Source organism: Balaenoptera acutorostrata, chromosome 3, assembly GCF_949987535.1.
Source record: "Balaenoptera acutorostrata chromosome 3, mBalAcu1.1, whole genome shotgun sequence".
In the NCBI taxonomy this organism is placed as follows: domain Eukaryota; kingdom Metazoa; phylum Chordata; class Mammalia; order Artiodactyla; family Balaenopteridae; genus Balaenoptera; species Balaenoptera acutorostrata.
In genome coordinates, this window is record NC_080066.1 from 80,595,371 (window position 1) to 80,612,350 (window position 16,980).

A 16,980-nucleotide genomic window follows, 5' to 3' on the forward strand; every position below is an offset into this window, starting at 1 on the left:
GTTGGACCCTTATCTCACACCATGTACAAAAATCAACTCAGAATGGATCAAAGGCCTAACCTCAAAAGCTAAAACCATAAAGCTCTTTAAAGAAAACATAGGTATAAATATTCATGAATTAGGTGATGATTTCTTAGAAATGACACCAGAAACACAAGCAAAGAAAGAAAAATCAATAAACTAGACATCATCAAAATTAAAAACATTTCATTTTAAAGGATACCATAAATAAAATGAAAAGACAAACCACAGAAAGGGACGTAAATTTTGCATATCTTTTATTTAATAAGAGACCTGTCTAGAATATAAAAGAGCTATTTTTAAAATGGGCAAGTATCCTGAACAGGCATTCCTCCAAAGAAGATATACATATAGCCAAAAAGGAGATGAAAAGGTGTTCAAAATCATTAGTCTTCAGGGAAGTGCAAATCAAACCATAATGAGATACCGCTTCACACCAGCTAAGATAACTATAATAAAAAAAGATGGACAATAACAAGGGTTGGAGAAAATGTGGAGAAATTCAAACCTTCAAACACTGTTGGTAGGAATACAAAATTGTGCAGCCACTGTGGAAAACAGTCTGGCAGTTTCTCAAAAGTTCACACATAAAGTTACCACATGATCCAGCAGCCCACTCCTAGCTATATACCCAAGAGAAATGAAAACATATACCCCCACAAAAAGTTGTACACAAATGTTTATTGCAGAAAAGACAAAAAGTGGAAATGACTCAAATGATAATAAACTGATTAATAGGTAAATAAAACGTAGTATATTTGTACAATGGAATATTATTCAGCACCAGAAAGGAATGAAGTACTGATGCATACCACAATATGGATGAACCTTGAAAATATGCTATATGAAAGAAGCAATTCACAAAAAAACCACATATCATATGATTCCATTCTAATAGGACCACATATTATATGAAATGTCCAGAATAGGCAAATCTATAGAGACAGAAAGTAGTTCAGTGGTTGCCTAGCCCTGGCAGATGATGGGGGGTTGACTAAAGGGTTGCAAGATTTTTTTGGTGGGGGAGGGGTAATAAAAATGTTCTAAAATTGATTGTGCTGATGGTTGCACAACTCTGTGACTATATTAGTACACTTTATATGGGTGAATGGTGGGTATGTGAAATACATCACTCAAGCTGTTAAAACATTAAAAATAAATTATTAAAATTAAAAAGTCAAAAGATGGGAAAAGTTATGCCATACTAGCACTAATCAAAAGAAAGCTGGAGTAGCTACATTAATTTCAAACAAAGTGATTTCAGAACCAGAAAAACTGTCAGGGATAAAGAGGAGCACTACATAATGATAAAGAGGTCAACTCTCCAAGGAGATATAACGATCCTTAATGTGTACGAACCAAAAAGTTGAGTGTCAGAATGCATGAGGCAAAAACTAATAGGAGTGCAAAGAGATACAGAAAAATGCACAAATACATTGGGAAACATCAACACCCCATTTTCAGTCATTGATAGTTCAGGCAGGCAGAAAATCAGTAAGGATATAATTGCCCTAAACAGCATTATCAATCTGATCTAATTGACATTTAGAGAATACTCCATCCAACAACAGCAGAATACACATCCTTCTCAAGGTCACACAGAACATTTACCAAGAGAGACTACATCCGGGCCACGAAATGCACATTAATAAATTTAAAAGTATAGAAATCATATTCGTTCCCTAGAATTGCTGTAAGAAAGTACCACAAACTGGGTGGCTTAAAACAAAAGAAATTTATTGTTTCACAGTCTGGAGACTGGAAGTCCAAAATCAGGGTGTTGGCAGGGCCATGCCCCCTTTGAAACCTGTAGGGGAGAATCCTTCCTTGCATCTTCCTAGCTTCTGGTGGTGGCTGTCACTCCTTGGCATTCCTTGGCTCGTAGCTGCATCGTTCCACTCTCTGCCTCTGTAATCACATAGCATTCTCCCTGTGTGTGTCTGTCTTCACGTCCCATTTCTTCCAGTCATACTGGATTAAGACCCACCCTAATGACTTCATGCTAACTTGATTACATCTGTAAAGACCCAATTTCCAAATAAGGTCATATCCACAGGTTAAGGGGAGGGGTGTGTATGTGATGGGTTAGGACTTCAGCATGTCTTTTGGGGGACCACAATTCAACCTGTAACAGAAATTATATAAACTATCTTCTCTGAGGCCATGATGGAATTAATCTAGAAATAAATAACAGAAAAATAGCTGTAAAATCCCAAAATATTTGGAGATTAAATACACACTTTAAAATAATACATGGGTCAAAGAAGTCTAAAGAGAAATTTAAAAGTATTTTTGAGCTCAATGAAAATGAAAATACAATTTATCAAAACCTGTAGGATACAATGAAAGCAGCACTTAGAATTTTAGCATTAAATGTATACATTAGAAAAGAAGGTAAATCTAAAACCAACAATCTAAGGTTCCACCTTGGGCAATGAGAGAAAGAAGAGCAATCTAAGCTTAAGGAGAGCAAAAGAGAAGAAATAATAAAAATTAGAACAGAAATCAATGGAATTGAAAACAGGAAAACAACAGAGAAAATCACAGAAACCAAAATCTGGTTCTTTGAAAGGATCAATAAAATCAATAAACCTCTAGCCATACTAACCAAGGAAAAAAGCAAAGGCACAAAATTACCTGTTGTGTTCTTTTATGTGATGGTCAGTCAGGTCAGTCACGTGCAACCACAAGAGAAGGTATAGAAGAAGCTCATGAAAACAAAGTTCATTATACTCATAGGTCCTAGAATTGGGAGGCACAGCATGCCATGCAGAGATATATGGAAAAGCCTCAGAGTAGTTAGGAGGCAGAAAACATGAGTGAAGGGAAAACCTAGACTACCCTATAGAAAAAGCAAGGCAGAGTGAACAGTTTAGGATTGGCTAGTTTGAATCATTTCAGCAGACTTTAAGCTTTAGGGTCTGTTCCTAGTTGCCTGGTATCTGGCCCTGGGATGATTAAAACAGAGGAATATTGCCTCCTGAGGTGTACAGGCCAGATAGAGGAGGTATGACTCTGCATAGGTCAGTTGGTATATTTAAGGTACACTCCTGTCTGAGCCTTTTGCTATCTCCAAGAATTGGCTATGCCAAGGAATCTCTCCCCAGCCAGAAAGCCTTTTTAAGATGTAAAAACATAATAATATACAGAAAAAATGTTTAAATAAACAATACAATACCATTATCAGAAATGGAAGAGGGATCATCTTTAATTATCCCATGAACACTAAAAGAAAAAAAAAGGAATACTATCAGCAACTGTATACCCAGAAATTTGATAAATTAGATGAAATGAACCAATTCCTTGAAAGATGCAAACTATCAAAATTCACTCAAGGAGAAACAGATAATCTGAGTATCAGGGACTGAATCAATAACTTTCCAAGAAAGAAAGCACCAGGCCCAGATGGTTTCACTGATGAATTCAACTAACATTCAAGGATGAAATGATACCAATTCTCCACAATCTCTTCTAAAAAATGGAAATAAAGGGAACACTTCCTAACTTATTCTATGAGTCCAGCATTACCCTAATACCAAAAGCAGTTAAGGACATTATAAGAAGAAAAAACTATGGACTGATATCTCTCATGAACATAGATGTAAAAGTCTTTAACACATATTAGCAGATTGAATCCAACAATGTACAAAAAGAATTATACAACACAACAAAGTGGGATTTATTCTAGGTGAATAAGGACAGTTCAACATCCTAAAATCACTCAGTATAATTTAGTACATAAAGAGGATAAAGAAGAAAAATCATACAAGCATACAAATTGATGCAGCAAAAGCTTCTGAGACAATTCAACAACATTCCTGGTAAAAATTCTCAGCAAACTAGCAATAGAGGGGAACTTCTTCAACTTGATAAAGAGCATCTACAAAATACCTACATCCAGCATCATAGTTAATAGTGAGAAACTGAATGCTTTCCTCCAAAGATCAGGAACAAGACAAGGATATCCTCTCTCACCATTCTTATTTACTCTCACACCTAAAGTCCTAGCTAATAATAAGGCAGGAAAAGGAAATAAAAGGTATACAGATTGGAAATTAAGAAATAAAATACCTTCGTTTGCAGATGACATGAGTGTCTATGGAGAAATCCCAAGGAATCAACAAAAATCTCCTGGAACTTATAAGCAAGATTGATAAAACAAAATGTAGTATATACATACAATGAAATTCGGATACACATTATACGATGGATGAACCTTGAAAACATGCTAAGTGAAATAAGCCAGACACAAAAGAACAAATATTGTATGATTCTACTTATATGAGGTATCTAGAATAGACAAATTCAGAGACAGAAAATAGAATAGAGGTTACCAGGAGATGGGGAGAGAGGGGACTGACGTGTTATTTTTTTAAGGGGTACAGAGTTTCTGTTTGGGATGATCAAAAAGTTCTGGAAATGGACAATTGTGATCACTGAACAATGTTATGAATATATTTAATGCCACCAGATTATAAACTTAAAAATAGTTACAATGGTAAATTTTATGTTATGTATATTTTTCTACAGTAAAAAAATTCCAATAGAGGGGCAGCCTACAAAATACCTGATCAGTACTCCTGAAAACTATCAAGGTCAGGCAAAGCAAGGAAAGTTTGAGAAACTGTCACAACCAAGAGGAGCCTAAGGAAACATGACAAGTTAATGTAAAGTGGTATCCTGGATCGAATCCAGGAGCAGAAAAAGACATTAGGTTTAAAGACCAAAGAAAACTGAATAAACTATGTACTTAGTTAATGACAGTGTATCAATAATGGTTCATTAATTCTAACAAATGTACTACACTAATGTAAGATGTTAATAATAAGGGAAATTGGGTGCAGGATATATGGGAACTCTGTACCCTATTCTCAATTTTTCTGTAAATCTAATTCTGTTCTAAAAAATAAAGTCTATTTTTTAAAAAAATAAGCTGAAAGAGACTTCTTCTCCAAAAGAATTGTAAGCTAAATCATCTGGGGCATCCTTGTACTGCAAAACAACCAGATTCTATTAAAACAAATAAACCATCAAATGGACAAATATATATGCATTGCTGAAAACTTGAAGGAAGCAGAGAAAATTTCTATGTATCCTGCTGACATCACCCCCTCCAGCTCTTTGCTCCCTCAAATAAACAAAATTGATTCTGTGAATAGGCAATTAAAAATAAAGGGACTAATCTGAGAAAATGCCCATAAAAGAACTGTGCTCAGTCTGTGTTTAAGTCAACAGTAATATGAGGGAGCTGAACTTGAGACCCTTGCTCTAGGCTACTAAACTAAATGAAAGAGGCTAAAGTAGTTCCAGACTGGTAGTGCCCCCAGGCTCCCAGCAGAATCAAACACAAATCCTCTTCAGAGAAAAACATCTCTAACTAAGCCCACCAGATTCTGGGATTAAGATCAAGAAAATGTGAGTTCACCATCAAAAATCACCAAGCATAAAGGAAACAAATCACCATTAGTGAAAAATGGGAAGAAATAATAAATATTTAGAACTCCCAAGAGAGAGAATAAAATTGTATCAGCTGTGAAATGTAGACTATCCATTTATAAAATATTTAAAGAAATAAGGGATAGACTCATAATGATGAGCAAGCAACAAGAGACTATCAGGAATGACCAAGCAAATGTGACAAATACTCAAATTAAGCTTTCAGACATCAAATACACATTTGTTGAAATGAAAACACTCAGTGGATGGGCTGAATGGCAGATTAGACACAGATGATTTGTAAAGCATAAAACATCTAAGAAAATTATCCAGAATGAACAGAGAATGATAAGGACATGGGAAATACAAAAGAAATGTTAAACAATTGCAGAAGTTAGACTGAGAAGGTCTGACATATAAATAAGCAGATTCCAAGAACAGATTTTTAGAATTGAGAAGCAATATTACAAAAGTTAATTACTTAGAATCTTCTAGGATTTAGGAAAGACATGAATGCACAGATTCAAGAAGCACAGAGTGTCACAAAGAGGATACATTTAAAAATCTATTCTTATGCCTGTCATAAAATCCAAAACACCAAAGAAAAAGAAAAGATCTTTAAAGCAGCTAAAGAGAAAAAAGACAGACAACCTAGAAAGAAGCAATTAGACTGAAAGCAGATGTTTTAATAGCAGTACTGGAAGCTAGAAGACACTAAAATAATAAGTGAAATCCTAGGATAATAAGCCCCATTCTAAATGAGAATTTGGGTCAAATATGATTGGTGATTAATCACCAATTAATCATTAATGATTGGCTGCCTTTTGCCTAGCCCCAAATTGGTTAGGATAAACTTTTATCTTCTGGGATAGGAATGTGGATGGGGTACAGGATATGGAGGAAAAGGTAAGGCTGGGTGAGAAAAAAGTAAGCACACTATCCCAGGAAACAGGGAGGCAGGGGCCCTTTACTGCCGTTATTCTTCTAGCTAAATCTCCTTTGATTAGACTGACTAAATGGGCTCCAGCTAAACAGGAGGTTACTATTAATGCTGCCACTGACCTGGAAGTTCCAGCCAGTGAGACAGGATCCAGAACTGGCACCACTGATGTTTATTTTGAAGCAGACAGCCACCACCAAGTGGTGCTAAACCACAACCAGGATGAGCAAAGATTTTAATTATAGAGCCAGACCACTAGAACTTCTAGCCAATCAGCTAGACAGACTCAGATGACTCATTTCTTTAATTTTCACAATAAGCCCACCCTTCTTTTTACACAATTGAAATTTTTCATCTTCATGAATCTTATTATGAGGGGGTTTTATTATACACTCAAAGTGATCAAAGAAAATAATTTCAGTCTAGATCTGTGTACTCAGTCTCTAATATTATATTGCAAGAGAGAGGGAGAAATAAAGATATCTTCAGATAAATAAAACCTAAGAGAGTTACCACCCACATACTCATACTAAAGGAACTTCAAAATGATGTAATTCAGGAAGAAAGAAAATAATACCAGAGGAACATTTTGAGACGCCAGAAGAATGGTAATCAAATAAAATGGTAAATGTGCATGTAGGTCTAAATAAATAATTTCTCTAAAATTCCTATCAATTATAATGCCTACCATGTGGTGTTTTTTAAAGAAAAAAGTAAGACTAAAACATTGTATTCTCATCAAACTGGGAGTAGAAGGAAACCTCTTCACCCTGATAAAAAGCATCTCAAAAACAACTATATCTAACCTCATATTTAATGATAAAAAACCAAATGCTGTTCCCTAATATGAGGAACAAAACAGGAATTTCTACTCTCACTACTCCTATTCATAATCATACTGGACATTATGAATGATGGTTCTATCCTGTGCAATAAGGTAAGTTAATCAATCAAGCAATCTTGGAAAAGAGGAAGTAAAACTGTTTCTATTCACAGATGATATGATTGTCTATTTCGAAAATTCTGAAAAATCTATCCCCGAAAATCTATGGAGCTACTTACTAAGTTTAGCAAAGTTGTAAGATACAAGGTCAATATACAAAAATTGATTGTAATTCTATATACTAGCAATGAACAATCGGAAATTAAATTTTAAAATGCAGTACTATTTACAATAGGACCAAAAGAACATGAAGCACTTAGGTAAAAATCTACCAAAATATGTGCAAAATCTATATGCTGAAAACTGCAAAGCATTGATGAAAGATTTCAAAGAAGAGCAAATAAATGGAAAGATATTCCATGTTCCTGGTTTAGGAGACTCAATATTGTGAAGATGTCAGCTCCCTCCATTCAACATCCCAGCAAGATTTTTGTGGAAATCAACAAGCTGATTCTAAAATATATGTGGAATGACAAAGGAACTAGGCTAGACAAAACAATTTTGAGAAAGAAGAGCGATGTGGGAGGACTCACAATACTTAATTTTAAAAGTACAGTAATGAAGACAGTGTAGTACTGACAAAAAATGTAGACACGTGGGTCAATGGAAGAGAAGAGTGTCTAGAAGTAGACCCACACATTTTAATAAAGGTGCAAAGGCATTCAATGGAGCCAGAGAATAGGCTTTTAAACAAATATTGCTAGAACAATTATAAATCCATATGAGAAAAAGTTAACCTTGATCCACACTTCACACCATATAAAAAACAATTTGGTAGTGTTTTATAACGTTAGATAGATGGTTACCATACAACACAGCAATTTAGTTTGTAATTACCCAAGACAAATGAAAACATATATCAAAGACAAAAGGCTATATACTATACGATTCCACTAATACTAAATTCTGCAAAAGGCAAACCATAGTCACTGAAAGCAGATCGATGGCCACCTGGAACTGGAGGGGGGAGGAAGGCCTTGACTGGAAAGGGCCACGAGGAATTTTTAGTTGTTGGGAATGTTCTGTACCTTGATTGTGGTGGTGGATACCTGACTGCATATAAGTGTCGAAGCTCATTAAGCTATACACTTAAAATGGGTGAACTTTACTGTGTGTAAGTTATTCCTCAATAAAGCTGGAGAAAAACAGATTGGTTGGGCTTCCCTGGTGGTGCAGCGGTTGAGAATCTGCCTGCTAATGCAGGGGACACGGGTTCGAGCCCTGGTCTGGGAAGATCCCACATGCCGCGGAGCAACTAGGCCCGTGCGCCACAACTACTGAGCCTGCGCGTCTGGAGCCTGTGCTCCGCAACAAGAGAGGCCGCGATAGTGAGAGGCCCGCGCACCGCAATGAAGAGTGGCCCCCGCTTGCCGCAACTAGAGAAAAGCCCTCGCACAGAAACGAAGACCTAACACAGCCATAAATAATAAGTAAATAAAGGGAAAAAGATGGTTTAATTAAAAAAAAAAAAAAAAAGCTCTGTCTATAGACTTTAAAAAAAAAAAAAAGATTGGTTAAGACATTCCTAAAAATTCCTATACTCAGTCTGACTTGTTTGAATCGCTTTTCAACTGACTCAAGGATATCCATCCTTCTCCATATAATACTTTCTTCTGTATTATCAAGTTTAGTTGTGCAACTTTTTATTGAGTGCGCTACTATTTTCTCCAGATTTTCTTCCATGCTTCTGACTCCATTTTGCAAGTTTTGGAGTGAATATTCAAGCAGTGACGATCACATTGTTTCTGCCACTTATCTGACTATAACTATAAGATGCCTTCTGACTTCAGATATATTAAAATGTGAAGAAAAAAAAGGACATGTTAGAACTGAAATGTGGTAGAAGCAAATAATGTTTAAATCCTGGTGAAATTAACCTTTTATTATTATGTAATAATCTGTCTATCTCCAATAATGCTTTTTAGCTGGTCAATTTTATATGCTATAAAAATAACTAACTTGGCATTCTTTTCATTGGTCATTTTCCTGGTCTATCTTTTCCCCATCTTTTTACTTTTGGACATAAGTCCTGCTTTGCCAATTCAAGGACTCTAAAAAGCCAATGCTGGTGTTCAGCAGAGTTTACAATGCCCAGTGGGAGAGAGGTGGATATCTCACAGAGCAGTAGCAGTACCTTTAAGGTAAGATTTGTTTGTAACTACAAGACAGACACCTCTAGGGACTCCTAGTAATAACTGAAGGACACTGCAAAAGTGGGTAATGTCCTCTTTAAGCAGGTGGAGCAAAAGCCAGCCACATCTGACTATTAATGTAAGAATGATTCCTACTCCTGACCCCAAGTGACCTAACTCAGGATACAAATGTGCAAAGTATATAAACATATTTAAAAGTGAGGAAAGATTCCACTAAAATGTCAGCCTTTGTTATCACATATGATTTTTAAAAATCTGTATGTTCTAATTTACTAAAAAGAGCACATATTACTTTTGTAATATTTATAATGCTAAAAATAAAATGAAACAAATATGAAGTTACCCATCTAAAATACAATGGAAAGACCGAGCAATAAGCAGACTGGGAAAAGTTCTCTGGATTTGGCAAGAAAGAAGCCACTGGCCTCAGGAAGGATATTTATAGTAAAGTAGAAGAATTAGAAGCCATGTTATAAGGGAATGAGTGGAAGGCAATTACTATCAACAATATGTTTGAGGAATTTGGTGCCAAAAGATGGTTGCATAATTCTTTTGAATCCGTCCATATTCCAAAGTCTGACGCTTAGGCCTGACCAACTGAATTGCCTCTTGCCAATTTCTTAACGTATGGCACTTTAAATTTTTACCACATCATCTCTTTTTGCTAGATTTTTTCCACTTTTTGTTACATTTTATTTTAAATAAGTCATTTAAAACTCACAATTTTAATCATGGTCAAAAATTTCTTTTACTAATATTAATGTAACTTTAAAAGAAGCTAATATTCACAATTCAGAAAGCTGTAGGTTATAATTTTCAAAAGTGCTCTTTATTAATTTAGAGTGCTAATATGGTTTTGTTTTTTTTTTCCCAGTATTTTTATAGAGATATCAGAAATTCAGTAGTAATTGTTATTTTCGTTTTTTTACTTAAAAACATCCAAAGCTGAACATTTCGTCATGGCATCATTGGGAAGTGACTATTCATTTTTCAACATAGCTGTCCTGAAGGGAAATAGCAGAACCAAAAACAACAGCATATACATTAATTTAATTAAATTTAAATTAAAACAAGCTTATAAAATCTGAGTATTTCTCAACAAATGCAAACAATATAATAAATCAAATATACTATACACCAAAATGCATAAAGTAGCTATAAATGGAAAACAAGTACAGTCCAGTCAGGGCAATATGAAAAGGACTATGGAACTCACTTAATTTATCTCTTCCTGGTCATAAGTTTAGTAGAAAAGCTTTAAATGTGTTTTCCAGCTTCAGTTATCAAAGAACTTTGTGACAAAATTCATACAGGGAAAGTTCTCACTTTCTCTTCACCCACAGAAAAAGGTGCTGTTATTAATATATACATTAGCTCTTCAATATTTTATGATAAGTGTAGATGCCTAAGTAAATCCTGTTTATTCAAATTACTTGCTTTTAAATTATTATGAGAAAAAATATTTCTTATAATATTAATTCAATACATGCACCCTGATCTTCACAGCAGCATTATTTACAATAGCCAAGATATGGAAGCAACCATAAGTGCCCATTGTCAGATGAATGGAATATTATTCAGCCATGAAAAAGAATTAAATTCTGCCATTAGCAACTACATGGATGGACCTAGAGAGTATTATGCTTAGTGAAATAAGTCAAAGACAAATATTGTATGTTATCACTTACATATGGAATTGAAAAATAAAACGAATGTATATAACAAAACAGAAACAGACTCACAGATATAGAGAACAAACTGGTAGTTACCAATGGGGAGAGGAAAGGGGGAGGGGTGAGAGAGGGGTATGGGATTAAGAGACACAAAATACTATGTATAAAATAAATAAGCAACAAGGAGATACTGTACAGCACAGAGAAATATAGCCATTATTTTGTAATTACTTTAAATGGAGTATAATCTATGAAAATATTGAATCACTCTACAGGTTGTACACCTAAAACTAATATAATATTGTAAGTCAACTATTCTTCAATAAAAAAAAGTCAACCTCTTATAAGAGTCACACTGAATGAATAAAATGAATAGTCAAGAAAAATTTCTTTCCATCTCACCACTGTCCCTAACTAAGCATGTTTATATAATCTATTTGGGGAGGGAGAGATGATTTCTGGATGTTCTTCTTCCCCAGCAGATTGACAACTGGCAGCAAACAAGACACATTCACACACCCTATTCTTTGTTATGTATTTTTCAGCAGCTGTTCCCTACCTTCAAACATTGTGTACTTAATGTCAGATGAGGTCAGAAAAGAGTGTGTGAAATCCGTAGCCCTTCTTGAGCAAAAGCTGAGCCTTAGCTTTAATTATTCAAAATTTTCTCTATGCCAATGTTTATGTGTAATAATTATTAGACCTGGTTGAAAAGCTGTACCATATTTTGATCTGTCATCCCCCAAATGACAGAGATCTCCTCAAGTCCTGCCCTGATAATACCAATCTTCTGGTGTCTTTCAGATAATACTTGTTACCTACAAAATGACTAAAAGACTCAGCTGTCAGTCAAGTCATGGAGGGCACATATCATCTCTCACAATACCTCTCTTGAATAAGGAAGTACTCTTTGATAAACTTTTGAAACAGTGCTTTTGATTTCCTCTACTTTAAATGGAACTTGCCCATTCAAAACTAGTCTTTCATAATTCAATTCTGCAAATATTTGGAAAAAATTAGGAATGTTTGTAATTCTATGTAGTCACCACATGTATTTTGAAGTAATGTTTTGGGGTGATGAGAATGTATAAAACAGAGCATTTAGCTATGGAAACATTGTGAAAACAAGCAAGAGTTCGAAGGATGTTGTGAATTCCGGACCTTTATCCAACAACATTCATCACTTTGAATGTGACACGAATAAACATTTGCAGTTGATTCAATAATATGGAGCTAGAAACTAGAAACAGAAAAGGTTTATTGGGGGGCAGGTAGCTAATGAGAATTCAGCTCAAAATGTGCATGACGCAAACACAGCTTGGTAATTTTAAGTATCTAAGATATCCTTAACATTAACTAGAATGGAATCCCAACCTACTTAAAGTATTTTTAAAGTTTCAGATGAAATTATACTATAGAATCATCACATTTTTGAGGAGTACAGTATTTGGCATAGGCCCTTCATTTTCAATAATTAGGAAATCAACCTCTAGAGAGATTTAAAAATTCATTCAAGGTTACATGGTTCATTAACAGTAACTTTGGGGTTAAAAGCCAGGTTTTTATGACCCCCAACCCCATTGTTTTTGACAAAATTTTAAATTAGAGTAATACTTTAATTTTATAACCAGTGTAATAATTTATTTTTCTCTAAAGTGTTTCAAAATCAGAATTTAACCCTTAGACATGTTAAAAGTACAAAGTTTAAGAAAACAATCCTGTCCCGACATTGTGTCTACAGCCAACTATAAAATGTATAAAAATAAAATACATGCTATTTCAGAGGTATAAATTGGGCTGGATAGGAAAATCCATTACATATAAAGCTATATGTTAGCAGTTCATAAATGTTTAAATGATGTTGGAGGAAATGAGGCTGAAAAAATGTAAAAGTCAAGACAACAATATGATAGAATTTGTGATTCAGAAAGGGCTAAAACATGTAATAGATGTTATAGGAATTCAAGAAGGGAAAGCTCCTAAATGTCTTGAGAAATAAGGAAAAACTTCATGGGGAAGGAAAAAATACATTTGAAGGATTTGACCTGGGCCTTAAAGAATATGTAACATTTGGCAAACATTGGGAAACAAAAGAATCATTTGTATTTCGAGGGAAGGGAAGAGGAGACTGGGATGTCCCATACAGTGGTCAACAGCGGGTAGCAGGGAGTAATAAGGAGTGAAGGACAGTGAGAAAACGTCGAAGGCTCCTTGAACTTTGGAAGTACTATATTTTTTTTAATTTTTAAGGAAAAGTCATCCAACAGCAGTAAATAAAATGAATAGGAAGAGGACCTCTGTGTACAGAGGTCCCAGCTAACAAACTATTTTGGTAATTAGACATTTAAAGCATTTGAAAGAAACAAAATTATACTTTGAAAGACAATATAGTATTGTGCAAAGAACACCCACTTTAGACTCCGATCTGGGTTTGATTCCTGGTTCCACCACCTAATAGCTGTGCAAACTTGGGTAAGTAACTTACTTACCTTGAGCCTCAATTTCTACTTGTCAAATGGAGAAACCCATATTGTAGAGTTGTCATGACAATCAATAGGTGGTAAATATGATTATTTTTAAATCCTCTAATTCATAGTTTTTGCACATTTAGAGTAGGCTTCACTGTAGTTAGGCCCTGCCTTTGGCAGGCCTCATAACCAGTGTTGTTTGCCAGCTGAATGGAAAGTCTTGTAGGGTAGTGTATTCTTCATCACTAATAAGCATTCACTCAGAGGCTGAATGAGACCACACATCATGGATACTGTAGAAAAAGATTCTGGCATTGGTTGAGACATTTGTTATGAACTGAATGTTTGTGTCCTCCCAAAATTCATGTTAAAACCCCACTCCCTAATGTGATGGTATAAGGAGGTGGAGCCTTTGGTAGGTAATTAGGATTACATGAGGTCATAAGAGTGGAGCCCTCTTGAACAGGATTAGTGCCCTTGTAAGAGTCACCAGAGAGCTCGCCTTCTCTCTCTGCTCTCTGCCATGTAAGAATACAATAAGTCAGCCGCCTGCGACCTAGAAGAGGGCTTCTCAAGAACCCAACCATGCTAGCACCCTCATCTCAGAATTCCAGCCTCCAGAACTGTGAGAAATAAATTTCTGTTGTTTATACACAATCCCATTCTATGGTATTTCTCATATACCATATGCCCGAACAGATAAGACAACACTGAAGGAGATGATTTCTCCAGTGCTAAAATTCTGTTGTTGAAGACTAAAATAATCTTTATAGATGTTACTTCCTAGTAGGAACTTATAGATCGATCAATCATTTAGCACGTAGCCCATCGAGGAGGAGTTATCTAAACCCTTGTTACTCAAAGTGCAATCCATGGCCATGGATTAACAGCACCAGTATTACTTGGAAACGTATAAAATGCATAATCACAGGCCACACCCCACAGCTACTGAAATAGAATCTGCATTTTAACAAGATCCCCAGGAGATTGGTATGCATGTTAAAATTTGAGAAGTACTGATCTGGGCTTTTTAGGATTGTAAGGAACAGTCTCGTTATTTCAGTTAATGAGTCTCTATTGTGGATATACAGGAGGAGGTCATTGGAAGAAAAGGAAATAGTCTCAAAAGCCATATAGCCAGGCCATGGAGAACTGGGGTGTCATTAAGGAAACAACAGCACTTTAGCAATCTGCTTACTTCCTCATACAGACAACAGTAGACTTTCATTGCTCCCCATTCTAGTGCTCCACTACTCAGTCACTGTTTTTATTGCTACTGCTCCGGGCAAGAACAGTGAAATAACCCTTCCAAAGCAAGTGTCTGATTCAAACTCTCCAAGAGAAGTCTTTGTTGGTATTGGCCAGTTATGGGGCACCTGGGCACCACTCTTGGCCAAAGCTCTCATAATAGGCTCACTCATCTGCTTGCCAGGTCCTTTGCTACCTCTGGGTCTAATCAACTGTGGTTATGGTGCTGAGATCCTATAAACCTGAGCATGGCCACCTGTGCTTAAGGGCTGCTACTGGTCTAGCAGAAAGGGGCTGTGAGCAGGTCAGGCACCCAAACATTAGGCCCTATATTACAAGGATCCAAATGTTTATCAGTTTTGCATAAGAATATGAAAGAACTTACCTTAGATAGTTTAGATAATGAGCTGAATTGGAGAGAAGATGGAGAGGGAAAAATAATGATTCAAAGATATTTAGAAATGTAGTTTTCAAGCACTCTCACCTAGTGTGAAATTATGTTTCTTTTTTTTTTTTTTTCAAACATCTTTATTGAAGTATAATTGCCTTACAATAGTGTGTTAGCATCTGCTTTATAACAAAGTGAATCTGTTATACATATACAATATGTTCCCATTTCTCTTCCCTCCTGCATCTCCCTCCCTCCCACCCTCCCCATCCCACCCCTCTAGGTGGTCACAAAGCACTGAGCTGATCTCCCTGTGCTATGCGGCTGCTTCCCACTAGCTATCTATTTTACATTTGGTAGTGTATATATGTCCATGACACTCTCTTACCCTGTCACATCTCACCCCACCCCCTCCCCATATCCTCAAGTCCATTCTCTAGTAGGTCTGTGTCTTTATTCCCGTCTTGCCACTAGGTTCTTCATGGCCTTTTTTTTTTTTTTTTCCCTTAGATTCCATATATATGTGTTAGCATACTGTATTTGTTTTTCTCTTTCTGACTTACTTCACTCTGTATGACAGACTCTAACTCCATCCACCTCATTACAAATACCTCCATTTCATTTCTTTTTATGGCTGAGTAATATTCCATTGTATATATGTGCCACATCTTCTTCATCCATTCATCTGTCGATGGACATTTAGGTTGCTTCCATGTCCTGGCTATTGTAAATAGAGCTGCAATGAACATTTTGGTACATGACTCTTTTTGACCTATGGTTTTCTCAGGGTATATGCCCAGTAGTGGGATTGCTGGGTCGTATGGTAGTTCTATTTGTAGTTTTTTAAGGAACCCCCATACTGTTCTCCATAGTGGCTGTATCAATTTACATTCCCACCAACAGTGCAAGAGTGTTCCCTTTCCTCCACACCCTCTCCAGCATTTATTGTTTCTAGATTTTTTGATGATGGCCATTCTGACCGGTGTGAGATGATATCTCATTGTAGTTTTGATTTGCATTTCTCTAATGATTAATGATGTTGAGCATTCTTTCATGTGTCTGTAGGCCATCTGTATATCTTCTTTGGAGAAATGTCTATTTAGATCTTCTGCCCATTTTTGGATTGGGTTGTTCGTTTTTTTGTTATTGAGCTGCATGAGCTGCTTGTAAATCTTGGAGATTAATCCTTTGTCAGTTGCTTCATTTGCAAATATTTTCTCCCATTCTGAGGGTTGTCTTTTGGTCTTGTTTATGGTTTCCTTTGCTGTGCAAAAGCTTTTCAGTTTCATTAGGTCCCATTTGTTTATTTGTGTTCTTATTTCCATTTCTCTGGGAGCTGGGTCAAAAAGAATCTTGCTGTGATGTATGTCATAGAGTGTTCTGCCTATGTTTTCCTCTAAGAGTTTGATAGTGTCTGCCCTTACACTTAGGTCTTTAATCCATTTTGAGTTTATTTTTGTGCATGGTGTCAGGGAGTGTTCTAATTTCATACTTTTACATGTTCCTGTCCAATTTTCCCAGCACCACTTATTGAAGAGGCTGTCTTTTCTCCACTGTATATGCTTGCCTCCTTTATCAAAGATAAGTTGACCATATGTGTGTGGGTTTATCTCTGGGCTTTCTATCCTGTTCCATTGATCTATATTTCTGTTTTTGTGCCAATACCAAACTGTCTTGATTACTGAAGCTTTGTAATATAGTGTGAAGTCA

General features: G+C 35.8%; 1 protein-coding gene across 6 annotated transcripts in view; it reads right to left on the bottom strand.

The window, feature by feature from the left end:
- TEX9 (testis expressed 9) overlaps positions 1 to 16,980 on the bottom strand; it is a 261,325-nt gene that overhangs the window by 99,647 nt on the left and 144,698 nt on the right. The window lies entirely within an intron of this gene.